Source organism: Sarcophilus harrisii, chromosome 1 (assembly GCF_902635505.1).
Source record: "Sarcophilus harrisii chromosome 1, mSarHar1.11, whole genome shotgun sequence".
Classification (NCBI taxonomy): domain Eukaryota; kingdom Metazoa; phylum Chordata; class Mammalia; order Dasyuromorphia; family Dasyuridae; genus Sarcophilus; species Sarcophilus harrisii.
In genome coordinates this window covers 499,399,136-499,416,123 of record NC_045426.1, presented here as the reverse complement: position 1 = coordinate 499,416,123, position 16,988 = coordinate 499,399,136, and the positions used below count along the sequence as shown (strand labels likewise).

At 34.3% G+C, this 16,988-nt stretch overlaps 1 long non-coding RNA gene across 1 annotated transcript; it reads left to right on the top strand.

The window, feature by feature from the left end:
* Positions 1-3,324: 3,324 nt before the first annotated feature.
* LOC116421317 lies at positions 3,325-14,431 on the top strand. Its single transcript, XR_004231636.1, has 3 exons — positions 3,325-3,376; positions 9,541-9,638; positions 14,188-14,431. It is a non-coding gene; the product is annotated as an uncharacterized LOC116421317 (long non-coding RNA).
* The last annotated feature ends 2,557 nt before the right edge of the window (positions 14,432-16,988 follow it).

Here is a 16,988-nt window from a genome sequence, read left to right as displayed (position 1 = left end):
TGCTGAGAACAGGGCTGCTGTCTACATGTACTCTTCATCCCATTAAATCCAACAGATTACCATGTCTATTATCCCGATTTGCTTACTAATCTTCAATGTGTCCCTGTCTACAGATGCTCCCCTTCTGCCCATAAACATGTCCATGTCTCTCTCTCATCCTTAAAGCATCTTTTGAGAATCCTCTGAACTAGGATGTCCCCCAGCAATCCAGGACCTCTTGGGATGCTGTCCCACACTAATTCCATGGTCAAAATGGTATCTAGATCCAAAGGGGAAGGATCTATTTCACCTGAATTTCTGTATTCTACTTTTTTGTTAGAGCTGCAACTAGCAATTTTTTCACATGAGGTAAGTTCAACAGAGATGCGACCACTCTGGGGAGGAAGCCTGCCTTGGGATGTCATGAGCTTCACAAGCTTCTAAAAGTAGCAAATGACTTTCTCGGTATATAGCCTAAGTGACATTGGAAAATGAGGGACATTTGAAGGATGGAAAGAAAAGTGATGTTGCAGTCTAAAGGAAATAACATTGTCTTAGAAGTCAAGAAAATATTTCTAAACTAGCTGTAAAAATAGCTGTCACTCAAGAGGGTAAAGCAATGGGGGTCAGTTTCCCTATCTATGAAACAACACAAGAGCTGACATTTATATCTTGCAACTGAGATCTATCGCTCAGAAGTAGGGCCTTTAGAATAGCAGCCCCATGTTCAAGATATTTCATGGCTCCACATTCAGCTAGCTAGCCCCTACCATATATTTGTTTTTTTCCCTAGAATTAATCATATAACTAGTTCAAGGTTTTTAATGAAATAGCATAATAATAAAAGTAGCAAAGAACACTATTTCTTCTGTAAACCTCGAGACACATTCACATGGACAAGAGTGGGTACACATGGACATATCCCATAGAGAAAGATGTGACCTATTACAGCTCTGGAAAGGAACTCATGCTTCTGATTGTTGGGAAGTCACTAGTATCTTTTGGAGATATCACAAGTTTTCTTGATTGATTTGCTTCCTACTTGATATGGATTCTCCATTGGAGGTATTGTTCTACTGGTCCTGTTAAATGAGAGTAATTACTGCACTCATAGTCTCACCTGAATTGTTCTCTCCTAATTTTAGATGGTCTTGTAGTAGCCCGGCATTTATTCTTCACTGGGCATTGACTTCAGAGACCAAAGTATATTAATCTTTATCTTGATGGTTATTGAATTTTAATTCTTTAGGAATATCTGCCAGTCATCCCTGGGTTCAGTCATCCAGGGTATATATACTATGTCTATATCTACATATATGTTTCTGTATAGAGATATATAGGTATAAATATATATTGTACATACATATATTTATATATACATGTGTTTGTATGTGTTTATATATACAGGCTATGTACATGTGTTGTACCCTATTTATACGGTTATATATACACATAAAAGTTTATAGCATATATATATTGTTTATATCTATGGACATGTATGCATTTGTATACATACACATGTGTACCATAAGTAGACATTACTTATATGTACATTCATGTATTTATGTATATACACAGACATATACATATAAGCATGTGTACATATACATAAATATGCATATATGATAGGCTAGCCATAAAACTTCTCACCATGAGAAGGCTAGTAATTCTTGGATTATACCTTCTAAATCTAGCTAACAAAAAAACAAATTAAGTCAGAATAAGATTAAGTATTTTCTTTTGATCTCTATATATGGGGAAAAACAATAATCTTTTGTCTGATACAGTCTGTTTCAAAACTAACCAGAAAATTCCAAGGCCCACTCATGAATCTGAGGGCAGCTAGTTGATGCAATGGATAAAGTAGACCAGGAGTCAGACATACTCTGTTTCCCAAGTTGAAAATCTGGAAGACTATTACTAGTTATTTGACTATAGATAAGTCACTTAACCCTTTAGGGGTTGATGGAGATCTTGACAATTGGGAAAACAGATTGTTGTTGTTTGTTTGTCCTTTGTTCTTAAAGAGGACCAATGGCATCACGAGTGATGACTTGACTTTAGAGTGGATTGGATTTGTTAGGCAGAATTGCTCAAAGTCATCCTCCTCTTCTCCAGTTATTGGATTCCAATGGCAACACAAAAGTCAAGGCTGATGATGCCGTAGGATGCAATGGGCAACCGTGGCCTTTCTAAATTGAGGTCTTAGGGAAAATAACAGTACTTTTTAGACCAATATATCTAAACTTTAGTAACTTTCTCTTAGTGTGCACACATATAAGCCCGTATACACAAAGCTATGACATATAAAATATACAGTCTTGGAATCAAAGAGGAGCACAATGCTTCCCTTCCACATGAGCAGAGCATAGAATACTTTTGGCAGCCAGAATTCTAATGATTTTACTGACTTTTAAAAAAGTGATTCATAAATAAACAAGGAGAAAATAATAGAGGGTTAGTAGCTGTAGCTGATGAAATCCAGCCAACTGTGTTGTATCACCATAGCAACCATACATCCTAAATCTGTACTGGAAATAGCTGAATTGTCTTGGATATGAAACGTCAATTCTTTTTTTAAACCATAAAATTAGAGAAATTGGAATATGTTCCTTTTATAAAAGAGGAGGGAGAAATTCTATATTTTATGGATGTAAACCCTTAAATTAATAGTTATTTTGTGATTTTTGTATATGTACTTAGTTTATTACTAAGATAACCAAATAAGGATTAATATGACAATATATATATGAAGAATTATTTTTTTTAAAATGACACTGTTTTTTCAAAGAAAAGGTATATTTAGACAATGTTTTCTGTTATTTGTCAAGATGAATGACTTAATTACAAACCATGCACTGTTTCCCTAGATAATTTTGTTAAAAATCTAAGTACAATTGAGAACAACATTTAAGTTCTCTTCTGTAGGACAGAAATGGTGTCGATTTATCTTTTGTAAGAGTCATAGAGATCCGTGATATTTACAGTTTGATAAGTGAAATTGATGAGAAGCTTGGGATTTTAAATGAAGCATGTTTTCAAAAACAGTTGTCCAAATTGTTGTACTGTTTACTGGTTGATGGTTACATGGGGATGAGAGAAGGAGAAATTGGCAGCTCTTTTCTACTATGTTTGCCATTTGGATGTCCCCTGAATATTCCCCAAGTAGAACACATCATATAATATTCTATTGCCTTTTAATTTTTAATAATGAATGGATTGATTTGATGAATCAGAATTGAACAATAAATTAAACAATTAAAAAAAAAACATTCACAGCATCTTGAAGTTAGAGTTAATGACCCTTAAGAGTCCAACAAGTCTTAAACTCTTTCTTTACAGGTGAAGAAACTGAGGAGCAAAGAAATTATATAACTTGTCGAGGATCATACAATTTGTAAGTTTCTGAGATGAGATTTAAGTCAAGTCATGATGTCTCACAGATTATAGTAAAGAAATTGAATTGTTTTTGATTAGATCTAGAACAGCCTTACAGATTATTCCAAAACTTTATTTTCTACATGAGGAATTAGAAATAGGAAACGTTCTTTAGTCAAACTATTTGCTATAATCATTAATTAGCTGCTTATATTAAGAATGCCTTATGGTTCTGTGGAATTTTAATTTGTTGAAATGCTTTTACATCTATTACCTAATTTTTTCTATATATAATTCTGTGAAATAGGGAAGCTACAGAATGTCTCAAGGAGTATTAATGGCTCATGTAGGGATGCACAACTAGGTTTAAAGTTTAAGATTCTTAATTTCCAATTTGAGTTCTTTTCACTGGATCAAATAACTTCTCCATGACAAAAACAGCAACCATATTACTTAGAAGCTGAAATGATCATTTGTATTTTTCTGGGTAACTAGGTGGCAGAGTGGATAGTCAGGAAGACTCATCTTCCTGAATTCAAATGTGACCTCAGACTCTTACTATCTGTGTGATACTGGTCAAGTCACTTAACCCTGTTTATCTTAATGTTCTCATCTGTAAAATGAAGCTGAAGAAGACAATGGCAAACCACTGTGGAATCTTTGTCAAGAAAGCCCCAAATGGAATCATGAAAAGTCAGATACTACTGAAAACAACTAAATAATAACACACATACACGTGTATATATAAAATAAAATTCAAATTCCAGATACAATTCTAAGTTTGTCTTTTGCCTCTTACCCACACTTAGTCCTTTTCTAATTCAACCTTTAGTCTTCTTTTGGGAGTCTTCCTCAGTTCCTTCAGTAAAACCATATTCCTTCCATTATCAAAACTTGCTTCTGGAAAGACTCTTTTTAATGTCTTTTCATTAAACATTTATGCAAAACTAGCTTCTTTAGATCTCATTTTCTTAATCTATAAAATGGACTGCATTTAAGATATTTCAACACCACAAAGAGTAAGACAAAATAGGGAAGTGGATGGAGTTCTGGATCTATACTCAAAATATAGCTGAATTCAAATTCTACCTCTGACGTTTATAAGTTTTGGCCAAGTTACTTCACCAATTTCTCTTTCCTTGTCTTATTTTTTTAAAAAATTGGGATAATAATAATAGCACCTTCTTCACAGAGTTGTTCTTTTGAAGAAAACCTGAGATAATATTTGTGAAGTGCTTCGTATACTTTATGGTACTATATAAATGCTAATTTTCATTATCATCATCATCATCATCATCATTATCAGTAATTAGGACTGCATAAAAAGAAGATAAATTATGTTGGAACATGGCAAATACCTCTCACAGTCGAGGTCTTTAAGTAAAGGCTGATTTGGCTACTTGTCAAGGATACTATAAGATAGATTTTTTTGCTTGAGAGTGAAATTGAAATAATATAATATTATATGATTCAGGAACCAGTGAGCCTTAAGGACTCCACAATTTGGGTTTAAAAAAATTATAATGTGAAACTCATTCTCAGTATGATTTAAAAGCCTAAAAAAGCCTCTAGTTCTATCCTTCCCAGGAGTATTTTCATTTCAATCCAATACAAAGCAATAGTAAAGGCCAAACTGTAGAATCTCAGGCATTGATCAAGGGGAAAGAAATGTTGAATTTTTTGTCTATTTGTTTTTATGGTTGGGGGGAGGAATCCTTTCCAATCATATTATCTTTGCATTTTCTTTTTCTGTCCACATAAAAGTATATGTACTGATCTTTAAAGTAACTTTTTCCAATGTCCCATGCCCCTCCTCCACAAGTTTTAATAGGAGGTCTTATTCTTTATCCCAGAATCCTGGGCAACCTTATAAATGGCATTCTTGACCTACTTTATGGGTTAGATCAAGCACATCCTTTTTCTAGTAGTGAACATGCTGAGACGTTAGAAATGGTCTGCCAGATGTGTCCCACTTTGGTAATAAAGCACAACTCTTCCTGCATAGAGTACTGATTGTGCCCAATTAGCACGTGTTAGAAAAAAAGAACTTTGAGGGAAATCAAGTACCTCCAGCAAATACTTCTGAATTCATCATTGTCAGTGTAGACACTAGATTTTTCTGGTTGAGAGGAAAGAGTGAATAGATGTAGAGACTTAAAGTAACATCACCAAATTGCTCTTATTTCCTTCAGTCCCAAAGATAGAGCTGGGAAACTCTAGTCTGAGATGCTTGAAAGAAATAAGATGGAGTGAGAAAATTTACTCTTTAAATTCATTCATTCCCCTACCTCCCATGCTTTCTTCTCTTACTATAATTCAGCCAAGATATCCTTTTATTACTCTGTCTTTAGTTCTCTGAAGTCTGAGTTTTATGAGACAACCATTAGAATATATTTTTGCTGATGATAATAATAACTGACATTTATATAGTGCTTATAAAAATAGGATGTCACTGTGGTGAGAGCATAGAGCAGATGAAAAACATAAATATATATTATTTTTAAATGCAGATTGAAAGGAAATAGTGTAAACCTCTGAATGCTAAGAGTTTAATTATTCAATAGATGGTGGGAACCACTATGCTCTTTTGAGTTGAAAGATGATGTGAATAGAGTCAACTCCAGATTCCAGTGTGGGCTTGATTTAAGTATAGAAAGAACAAGACTTAAATTCTCTTCCTAAAGTTAGTTTTAATTTTTCTACCAGAAGATGAATGGGGACATTTGAACTAGGGTACTTCTCATGATTGTCAAGCCAATATTGTTTTCTCATTGTTTTAAATCTTGATCAAGGAGAGACAGAGCCAAGATGGTGGAGTAAAGGCAGGAGCCTCTCCCCCAAACTGTTCCAAATTCCTTTAAATGATGACACTAAAAATTTTAGAACATCAGAACATCCCCAAAGATGGAGTAGAACATTTTCCAGCCAAAGGCAAATTAGAAGATCAACAGAGGCTGTCTGTGACATGAGGGTGGGAGTCCAGTATGCAGTTCTGGTGCAGGGTGCAGGCCCCAGCACAGCCCCGGATCCTCCAGCCCCAGCACTGGTCCCTACCTCTGAATCAGTGGCAGTCCTGGTGGCTTCCAGACATTCTCAGCCAAGAGACATCAGGGAGGACTTGGAATATCAGCAGAAAAGGTCTATGGGACCAGAGTGGGAGCCCAGTGTACAATCCCAGGGTAGGCTGTGCCAGCACAGCCCCAACCCCAGCCCCAGCTTGGCCCTGGTCCTGGCCCAGATCCCAGCTGAAGAAGGTGAGACCTCTGCATTAGCAGCAACGCTGGGGGCTTTTGAACCTCTCGGCCTGGGGATACCAGGGAGGATGTGGAAAGTCAGCAGAGAGAGTCTGTGGGAATCCAGCATGCAGTCCCAGTCCAGGTTGTGCCATTATAGTCCCTGACCCAATCCCAGGTCCTGGTGTTAGAAAGTCAGGACTCTGTGACTTTAGCATACTAGGATTTACAGCCACAGTGGAGCAGGGGGCATTTCTAACAGTTCCAGGGCAGAAAAGAATGCTTGTGATCAGGTTCCTAGAAGGACCTCTGAAAACAGCTGTACAAAACTCCTGATGTTTGGGATAGGGCACCCTCTACCCTGGAAATAGAGATCTACTTTAACAAAGAACTAAAAGCTGAGTAATAAGCTAGGAAAATGAGCAGACAAAAAAAAAAGTTTCTGACCATTGAAAGTTATTATGGTGACAAGGAAGATCAAAACACAGACTCAGAAAATGACAAAGTCAAAGCTGCTACACCAAAAGCCTTCAAGAAAAATAAGAATTGATTCAGTCCAAGACCTCAAAAGGGATTCTGAAAATCAAGTAAGAGAGATAGAAGAAAAATTAGGAAAAGAATTGACAGTGATGCAAAAGGAAATTCAAAAAGGCTAATGAGAAGAATGCCTTAAAAAGCAAAATTGGCCCAATGGGAAAGAAGGTACAAAAGCTCGCTGAGGAAAAAAAATTCCTTAAAAAAATCTAATTGAGCAAATGGAAGCTAATAACTTCATGGGAAATCAAAATACAATAAAAGAAAACCAAAAAATGAATAGAAAAAATATTAAATATCTCATTGGAAAAATAACTGACCTGGAAAATAGATGCAAGAGATAATTTGAAAAAATATTGGTAATGATAAAAAAAAGAGCCTAGGCATCTTTTTTTCAGAAATTATCAATGAAAACTGTTCTGATATTATAGAACCAGAGGGTAAAATAGAAATCAAAAGAATTCACTGATCACCTCCTGGAACAGACCCCAAAATAAAAACTCCTGGGAATGTTATAATAAATTCCAAAGCTTCCACATCAAGGAGAAAATATTGCAAGCATCCAGAAAGAAATAATTCACAGTCAGGATAACACAAGATTTAGCAGTTTCTACATTAAAGATTTTGAATATGATATTCCAGCAATGGAGCTAGGATTATAACCAAGAATCACCTACTCAACAAAAATAAGTATAATCCTTTAGAGAAAAAGGTAGAAATTCAATGAAAAAGAGAATTTCCAAGCATTCATAATGAAAAGACCAGAGCTGAAAATGCTAGTGGCCTACCATACTAGCCCTAAAACTTTATTATAAAATAGCAGTCATCAAAATCATTTGGTACTGGCTAAGAAATGATTAATTAGTTGATCAACGGAATAACTTAGATTCACAAGTCGATGACTATAATAATCTAGTATTTGATAAATTCAAAGACCCCAGCTTCTGAGATAAGAATGTACTGTTTGATAAAAATTGCTGGGAAAATAGAAAATTAGTAGGCATTGACTCAGAACTAATACCCTATATCAAGATAAAGTCAAAATGGGTTCATTATTTAGATATAAAGAGTGATATGATAAGCAAATTAGACAAACAAAGGATAGTCTACCTCTCAGATCTGTGGAGAAGGAAGGAATTTGTGAAAAAGAACTAGAGTATGTTATGGAATGCAAAATAGATAATTTTCTTTATATTAAGTTAAAACTTTTTTTTTTTTTACAAACAAAACTGATGTAGACAAAATTAGAAGGGAAGCAGCAAACTGGGGGAAAAATTATATCCAAGGGGTCTGATAAAGGCTTCTTTTCTAAAATATATAGAGAATTGATTCAAATTTATAAGAATATAAGTCATTCTCCAATTGATAGTCAAATGATATGAAAAATTTTCAGATGAAAAAATTAAAAACATTTCTAGTCATATGAAAAAATGCTCTAAATTACTGCTGATCAAAAAATGCAAATTAAGATAATTCTGATATATCACTATATAACTCTCAGATTGGCTAAAATGACAGGAAAATATAATGATGAATGTTGGAAGGAATGTGGGAAAACTGGGTCACTAATGCATTGTTGGTGGAGTTGTGAACTGATCCAACTGTTCTCCAGAGCAATATGGAACTTTGCCCAAAGGGATATAAAACTGTCCAGTAGTGTCTGAGATCATAAAAAAGGGAAAAGGACTCACATGTGCAAAAATGTTTGTGGCAGCCCTTTTTGTAATAGCCAGGAACTGGAGACTGAGTGGATGCCCATCAGTTGGAGAATGGCTGAATGAATTGTGGTATGTGAATGTTATGGAATATTATTATTCTATAAGAAACGACCAGCAGAATGATTTCACAGAAGCTTGGAGAGACCTACATGAACTAATGTTAAGTGAAGTGAGTAGAACCAGGAGATCATTGTATATGGCAATAGCAAGATTATATGATGATCAATTCTGACAGACATGGCTCTATTCAATAGCAAGGTAATTTAAGGCAGTTCCAATTGTTTTGTGATGAAGAGAGCCATCTGCAACCAGAGAGAGGACTGTGGGGACTAAGTGTGGATCACAACAAAGTATTTTCACTTTTTTGTTGTTGTTTGCTTGCATTTTGTTTTCTTTCTCATTTTTCCCTTTTTGATATGATATTTTGTATACTATGATAATTGTGGAAACATGCATAAAAGAATTACACATGTTTAACATATATTGGATTACTTGTTGTCTAGGGAAGGGGCTGGGGGAAGGAAAGGAGAAAAATTGGAACATAAGATTTTGTAAGGGTGAATGTTGAAAACTATACATGTATTTTGAAAATAAAAAGCTTTATACATATGTAGATATATAAATATAAGATATATAATAAAATAAAAATAAATTTAAAAGAAGACGAGCTGAATATGAAATTTGATCTTCAAATACAGGACTCAGGAAAAGTATAAGGAGGTAATCAGGAAAGTGATATCAGAAGGGACTTCATAAGTTTTATCTGTTTGCATTCCTACATGGGACAATGATACAGGTAATTTATTAGAATGTTCTCATTATTATGATAATTAAAAAGAGTATATTTAGAGAGAAGACACAGATCTGAGTTCAATATGAAGGGATAGTATCTTTTTTTTAAGAAAAGATGAAATTAATGTGTGAGAGAGGAATGTAGTAGGGGGAAGAAAAAGAGAGAAATGAAATGATGCAAATTATCTGTCATAAAAAAGACACAGTAAAAAGCTTTTACAGTGGAGGGGACAAGAGAGAAAAGAGGGTGAGAATGAACTTTATTCTCATCAGAATTGGCTCAAAGAGGAAATAACATGCATATTTATCTTACCATGCAGAAAAGTAGGAGGGAAATAGGTATTGGAAGGGTATGGGGGGGGGTGATAAAAGAGAAAGCATATTGGGAGAGGAAGTCATCAATCTGAAAATACTTTTGAGGAGAGACTGGGTGACAGAAGAGAGAATAAATTGGGGAAAATGCAGTTAGAAATAATAATAGTAAAAATAATTTCGGGACTGATTTCTCTGATAAGACCTCATTTCTCAAACACAGGAAACTGAATCAAATGTATAAAAAATAAGAGCCATATCCCAATTGATAAATGATCAAAAGATATGATCTGTGCATATTTTTTGATCTAAAAATACCACTACGAGGCATGAATACCAAACAAGATTTAAAAAAAAAGATAAATGACCTATATAGGTACAAAAATATTCATAGAAGCTCTCATGGCAAGAATTAGAAATTGAGGGGATGTCTATTAATTAGGGAATGGCTGAAAAAAGTTGTGGTGTGTGTTTGTGATAGAATATTATTGTTCTATGGGAAATGAGCAGCATGCTCTCAGGAAAAATTCGGAAAGTCCTCTAAGAACTTAAGCAAAGTGAAATGTACTGTGTACAGTATATAGTGGATAATATAGTGCTGGACCTGGAGTCAGAATTTATCTTCCTGATTTCAAATCTGGACTCTGGCACTTACTAGCTGAGTGACCCTGGACAAGTCATATAGCCCTGTTTGCCTCAGTTTTCCCATTGTAAAATGAGCTGGAGAAGGAAATGGCAAACTTCAATATCTTTGTTGAATCAAACTCCATATTGAAGTCACAAAGAGTTAAGCCTGACTGAAACATCTGAAAAATAAAAACAACAACACTCCTTTCCAAACATTTCTTTCTTAGAAATCAGGGAAGAATTGGATTTCCCTTTTTATCCCTGTAAATATCTTCACTTTGAAGTTAAAGTCTAATTTTGGCTCCTCATTTTTAAGGTCTAAAGCTTGTTTTGCAACCCATAAGAAAATCTCTAGAAAGAGTTTTTAGTACTCAGTGCAATTATTGGAAGAGCAATAGAAAAAAAAGATCATTAGCTGCTATAATTGTTTGAAAGTACTATTCCGATAAAGGCTATCATTGTGGAGCCCTGAAGGGGATATTTAATAGGATTATTGAGATCTCAGAGGTACTAATTTAGTCTCTAATGTATTTTATTTATTGCGTTAGTATCACCCTGTATGTAGGGAATTCATGTTTAGTAAGGCTGACCTGTTCAGAAAATTATCTTCTAATTTAAAATGATAAATGTGAACTAAATTTCTATGATTCCCAAGGAAGCACTGTGAAAGCAATAGATCACTAGACTTGGAGTTGGAAAGATCTGAGTTCAAATCCAACTTCTAATGTTTTCCAGCTGCATTACCATAAACAAGTGACTTAATGTCCTTATCTAGAATATAGAAAAAAAATAATGTCAGTAATGTGCCATAGTGGAAGGATAGCTAATTTGGAATCAGGAGGTCTGGGTTAAATTTTCAACTATGACATAGTGTAACTGTGAAAACGTGTACAATTCCTTTGACCTATTGGTACTTTTGGTGATTAGAATCATGCTTTAATAATAATAGTTCCCATTTATATAGTGCTTATTCTGTACTAGGAACTATGCTGAGTTTTACAATTATTATCTCATTTGGTCTTTGCAACAAAGTAGGTGCAATTGTTTTACAGTTGAGGAAACTGAGGCAAAAAGAGGTTAAGTCATATATCTAAGGTCTAAGGTCATATATCTAGCAAGTTTCTGGATTTTAATTCAGGTCTGGCCCTCTGTCCATGGCACAGCCCAGCTCCCCCTATTGCAGATGAGTTATTAATCTGCACTGGCAGAGAGAATTTTTTGATAGGGAATTAGCGAAGCTGATGAAATAACAGGTTTACACACAAAAACACACACACACACACACAATCACAGGCACACTCTCAAAAAAGATATATGGGTTTTTGTAAAGAAAAAATGTTGCAATATATATGAAGTATTTTATAAATTTTAAGACACTTCTTAAAAACTAGTTATTACCTTTTATGGGAGAAGCAAAAATGAGTAATTCATTTACTTTATTGATATAGTACTTAGGGATTATTAAGCATCTTGTTTACAATGGCCCTATTGAGTGATGAAATTAAATGGTATTTTTTCCATTTTCTGGGGCTTAGAAAGGCTAAATGTTTGCCTCTTACCACATAGTTGGTAAAAGGGTTTGAACATGTCTATTGACTTCAGGTATCATATTCTTTCCATTATACCACTGCCTCAGAAAAACTGCCAATCAAAAAAAGGAGAGAAGTAAGAGACATGATTATAAATAATAGTGTTCCTATTTTAATTTCATTATCTTATCTACTACAAGAGTCACTGATCTAAGTTCAATATTTGAAGGGCAATTTAACAATTTCCAACTTCTGGGAAGACTGTGTATCATTCTTATTTTGTATAGTCTGAAAAACGCTCATATAAGTCATATCTATGAGTAACCAATTTTATACCAAGTCAGTATTCAACATTTCAAGGGATTTGGTTAGATAGTCAAAGTGGTGGAATATTCAAAGAATTGGGATTGAAGGACTCAGGCCACTTAGACACATAGAACATATTTGCTCCAAATGGTTTGTTTTTGTTTTCTTTCTTATTTGACTGTGGGTATCTAGGCACGTTGCCTAGATTGAGGGATGCAGTTGCATGGGTAGCTGATTGACTTGGAATATCAACATGTGTCTCTTGAACAGTCATTGTTCATGGATGATGATCTGGATCCTGAATTGGATAGGAGTACAATTCAATAGTATTTTCAGTGATTTATACCTATTCTGATCAACAAAAAACTAACTTGTTAAGACAAGTTTTCTCTCAGTGATTCCAAAAGCCTGCAAATCATAGAACTTCTGGGAAGAAACCCAATTTCAGATTCCCCAGAAATGGATTGAAAGATGAGCTGTACTTTTCCCCTTTGTGTTTCTAGTAGCTAATAGTTTCAGAACGTTGTATTACTTAGGAAAATCAAGTTAAATAAAAACTTATTGAATGAATGGCGGGATGGAAGATTGAGTGAATGAATAAGTAATGTTCAAGTAGCGACATAAGAAATCACCAATAAGGAATGTGTATGATTGGCAAGAGAGAGGGTGTATCATCTAGTAAGAAAGTATGGACAGTCTTTGTGCTGTACTGGTACTGGTATATGCAAAATATTAAAAGGATCAGAGAAAGTCCTCTATTATACCTAATGGATTGCCAATAGAAAATTTGCAGAAAAGACATGGATAAGATGCACAGAATGAAAAGATATGAAAAAGTTTAGATATTTATTAATAGAGGAAGTGTTCATATCAATAATATTATAGATTCATTGAAGCATCAAAATTTTTATATAGGTAGTAGTCTGAGGAAGAACACAAGGACAAAGTCCCTGAGACCACAGAAGGGTGTTTTTCAAATAGACATTGGGAATGGAGGATATGTCATAGGAAGAAAAAGAAATCATTCTGTAATAGGGGTTAACCCTTAAGGGGTTCTAGAATACATATCTCACTATAGAAATCATTGCTATGATCATTTAATTCATTAAAAATATTTATTTTAGCAAAACTGATTTTTGGAAATGGCCAAAAGTCTATTACCAGACTTTCTGGCTCATTTGTAGCTTGTCAATATAAATTTCTAGGTCTGTTACACATGAACTTGTGTTAAATCACATCTTTACATCATACAATTTATACTTTTATAACTGAGATATCAACTCATATTAATGACTTGGGATTTAAATCAAAATTTATGTTTAAGGTTTCCATGTAATTGCATATAATCAATGAGTCTGGCCTGCCATGATGTTTCAGAATTCTGATTTTTTTCAGACTTTCGGAGCTAAACGGGAATTTATGTTTCACCTAGTCCAACATTCCTTACTTGGCAGATCCTGAGAAATTTAGTGAGTTGTTCAAGGTCACACAATTAATTAGTATCAAGATCATGACTATAAAACACATTAACTGAATTCCAGGACAATGAAATTTCTAGTATATCAGTTCTACTTATCAGCTTTGTAACATTAGTAATTTGATAAATGTATCTTTTTTGTCTTCAGAAGTAAAAACTTGAAACAGAACAAGTTTTGAATTGCCACATAACATAAATCTCTTTCTTTAGAATGATGTAAAGCTATTGGTCAATACTCTTTAGTTATAGTTCTTCAATAAACTATTAAGTTACCAGTTGACATTTCTTCCTTTTGTCAACAGGAAGTCATGAAAGGCTTTGCCAAATGCCTGGAAGAAATCCAGATGGAGATCTATAGAAGTAGATGAATGTACTATCTAATCTGTAATTCCAGACCAAAATAATAATAAAAAAAAAGGTTTTAATTTTGACATGATTTTGTCTTAGTGAACTCAGTATGGTTCTCAGTAATCAATAAGTTACAGACTCAACAAATTTCTCCTTTTACAAAATCATAACATTTACTTATCTTCAATCAAGGATTCCAAAATTCTTCTATTATATAGAGTTCATTAAAAAAAAAATTACAGCAGAAAATTAACAACAATATCTACACGGTCTACCAATATTGAATGATATAATTTTATATTCTCAATTGATTTTTTCCAGATATGTCTTCTCACAATCTTTTCAAAAATATTAGGCATATATCCTTTTTAAAAAACGGTATAAGAATCCTTCCTTGATACAGAAAACAAGTAAAATAGAACTCAAATAATTTTGCTTTCTATATTATCAATTAATAGTGCATCAATTGCTCCAAGTAATGATCCTATCCTTTTATTAGTTATTTTTTTGCTCCACACAGGAAGCAAAAGATTCTCTTAAATTATAGAATTAAAATATTTCAAGTCAATTAAGCATTCATTCATTCATCCAATGAACATTTATTAAATCACTACTGCATACTAAATGCTATGCTATGCTAAGTACTTGCAATACAAAGACAAAAATGTTTATTTCAAAAAGAGCCTACACTCTACTGTAGGGAGGAAGAAGTAGCATTTGCATGCATAATAAAGAATATATATATATATATATATATATATATATATATATATATGAATATAGCCAAAGGAACTGGGTTCAAATATCTCACACTTCTGCTAATTCTGTATAAGCTTAGACATATCTTTTAATTCCCTTGGAACTCATTTTTCTCATCTGTAAAATAAAAAGACTGGACTAAGGGGCCCCTATGATCCTTTATAGGGGCTAAATCTATAATCCAATGATTTGGTATCATGTATAAGGTATAGTTTAGGCCATTTTTACTGATACACAGAGTATACAAAGGAGATAATTGAAAGACAAGATGTAGCCAGATTATGAAGGGCTTCAAATGCCAAATAGAGAACAAGCAAAAAGGAACCAAAAGAGATCCTCAAGCAGGAAAATAGCATAGCAGCTGGGTAGAGGATGTACAAAAGAGGTAAGAGCCTGGATACAAAAAAGTCCAATTAGAAGCTATTACAACAGACCAGGAAAAAAGATGATGAGGATCTGATTTAATGTGCTTCTGGTGCAAGGCCTGAGCAGGGACAAATGTGAGAAGTGTACTGTAGAGAAAATTGACAAGAGTTTGCAATTGAATGGATATGGAGAATAAGGGAGAGTGAAAGAATTAAAAATGACTCTGTGGAACTAAGTGAAAGAAAGGGTAGTGATTCTCTTAACAAAAATAGGAAGGGCAGGAAAAAGTGATGAGTTTGTGAGACAGGGTAGGGGGAACAAAAACTAATTAATTTTGCCTTTGAAATTTTATATTTGAGACAAATGCATATCTTCCATCCAACTGGAAATGTCTAATGGGTGGTTGGTAATGTATTATTATTGAAGAATGAGGATAGAATGAAGACAATTGAATCTAAATGACATGGAAAGGAGAAAGAAAAGGAAACATAGAAGGAGAAGGAGGGAGAGGGAGAAAGGAAGAAGAATCTTGGACAACATCTTGGAAGACACATAGTGTGAGATGTGTGGAAAGGAATGATGATTCAATAAAAGATCATTGGGTTATAGATTTGGAGCTAGATGTCACCTTGGAGGTTACCTATTATAACATTTTTACCCCAAATGAGTGAAGTGAAGCAAAGAGAGTTATATGACTTATCAAGGTTACACAGTTAATAAGTGATAGAAGCAGGGAGTGAGCAGAAGGGGAGAGAGACAATTCAGATAGAGAGAAGGGAAGGGAAAAGAGAGGTGGGGGGGACATGTCTTAAATCAGTGTGTCCAGGTGTAAAGCAGCATGTCAGCCACAAGAAGGCATGAAATAGGAGGATCAAAGAGCAGGAATTAGTGTGGTTGAGATTCTGTGCTTCACGAATTGGCGAGTCAGAGGGACCAACAATAGCCACTCCTTCCCACTGACCTCCAATAATCTGCTGCTATGTTGGGTATTTGTGAAGATGATTCAAAACTGGCTGAAGAAGCATTTACATAGGAGTTCAGCAAGGATATACAATATATTCACAATTACACAAAATGGTCTTAGGGTTATTCCAGTGTTCTTTGAGTGGAAAAAACTGAATTATGATTAATAGCAAACAATTTACGCATTTGCCTTTTGCAGATTTATATCTTTTTACATGGACTACACTGAAGCTCTAAGAAAAGCTTTTGCAGCTGTACAGTACTTTAACTGATTAGCTTAGAGATGAAATTCTATAAACAAAGATGGATGGACTTTGGGTGCAGAATATGACATAGAGAGAGAGCTTCACTCATCCTGGAATCATATCTTATATGTGTGTGTTTGAGGAAGTTTGTTTTATACTCTAAAGTAAGTAAAGTGCACATTTAGATGGATCACCATAGCCCAGTATCATTCCTTAACTATCTTGTCTTGCTTATTAAACAAACCTAGTATAAGGGTTCTAGTGTAAGACAGCTTTAGGTAGAGAGAGTATATGTATGTTGTGGGCAGCGAAGTGGTGCGATCTTCTTGAGTTCAAATCTGGCCACAGACACTTGGTAGCTATGTGATTCTGGGCAAGTAACTTACTACTATTTATCTCAGTTTCTTTATCTATAAAATGAG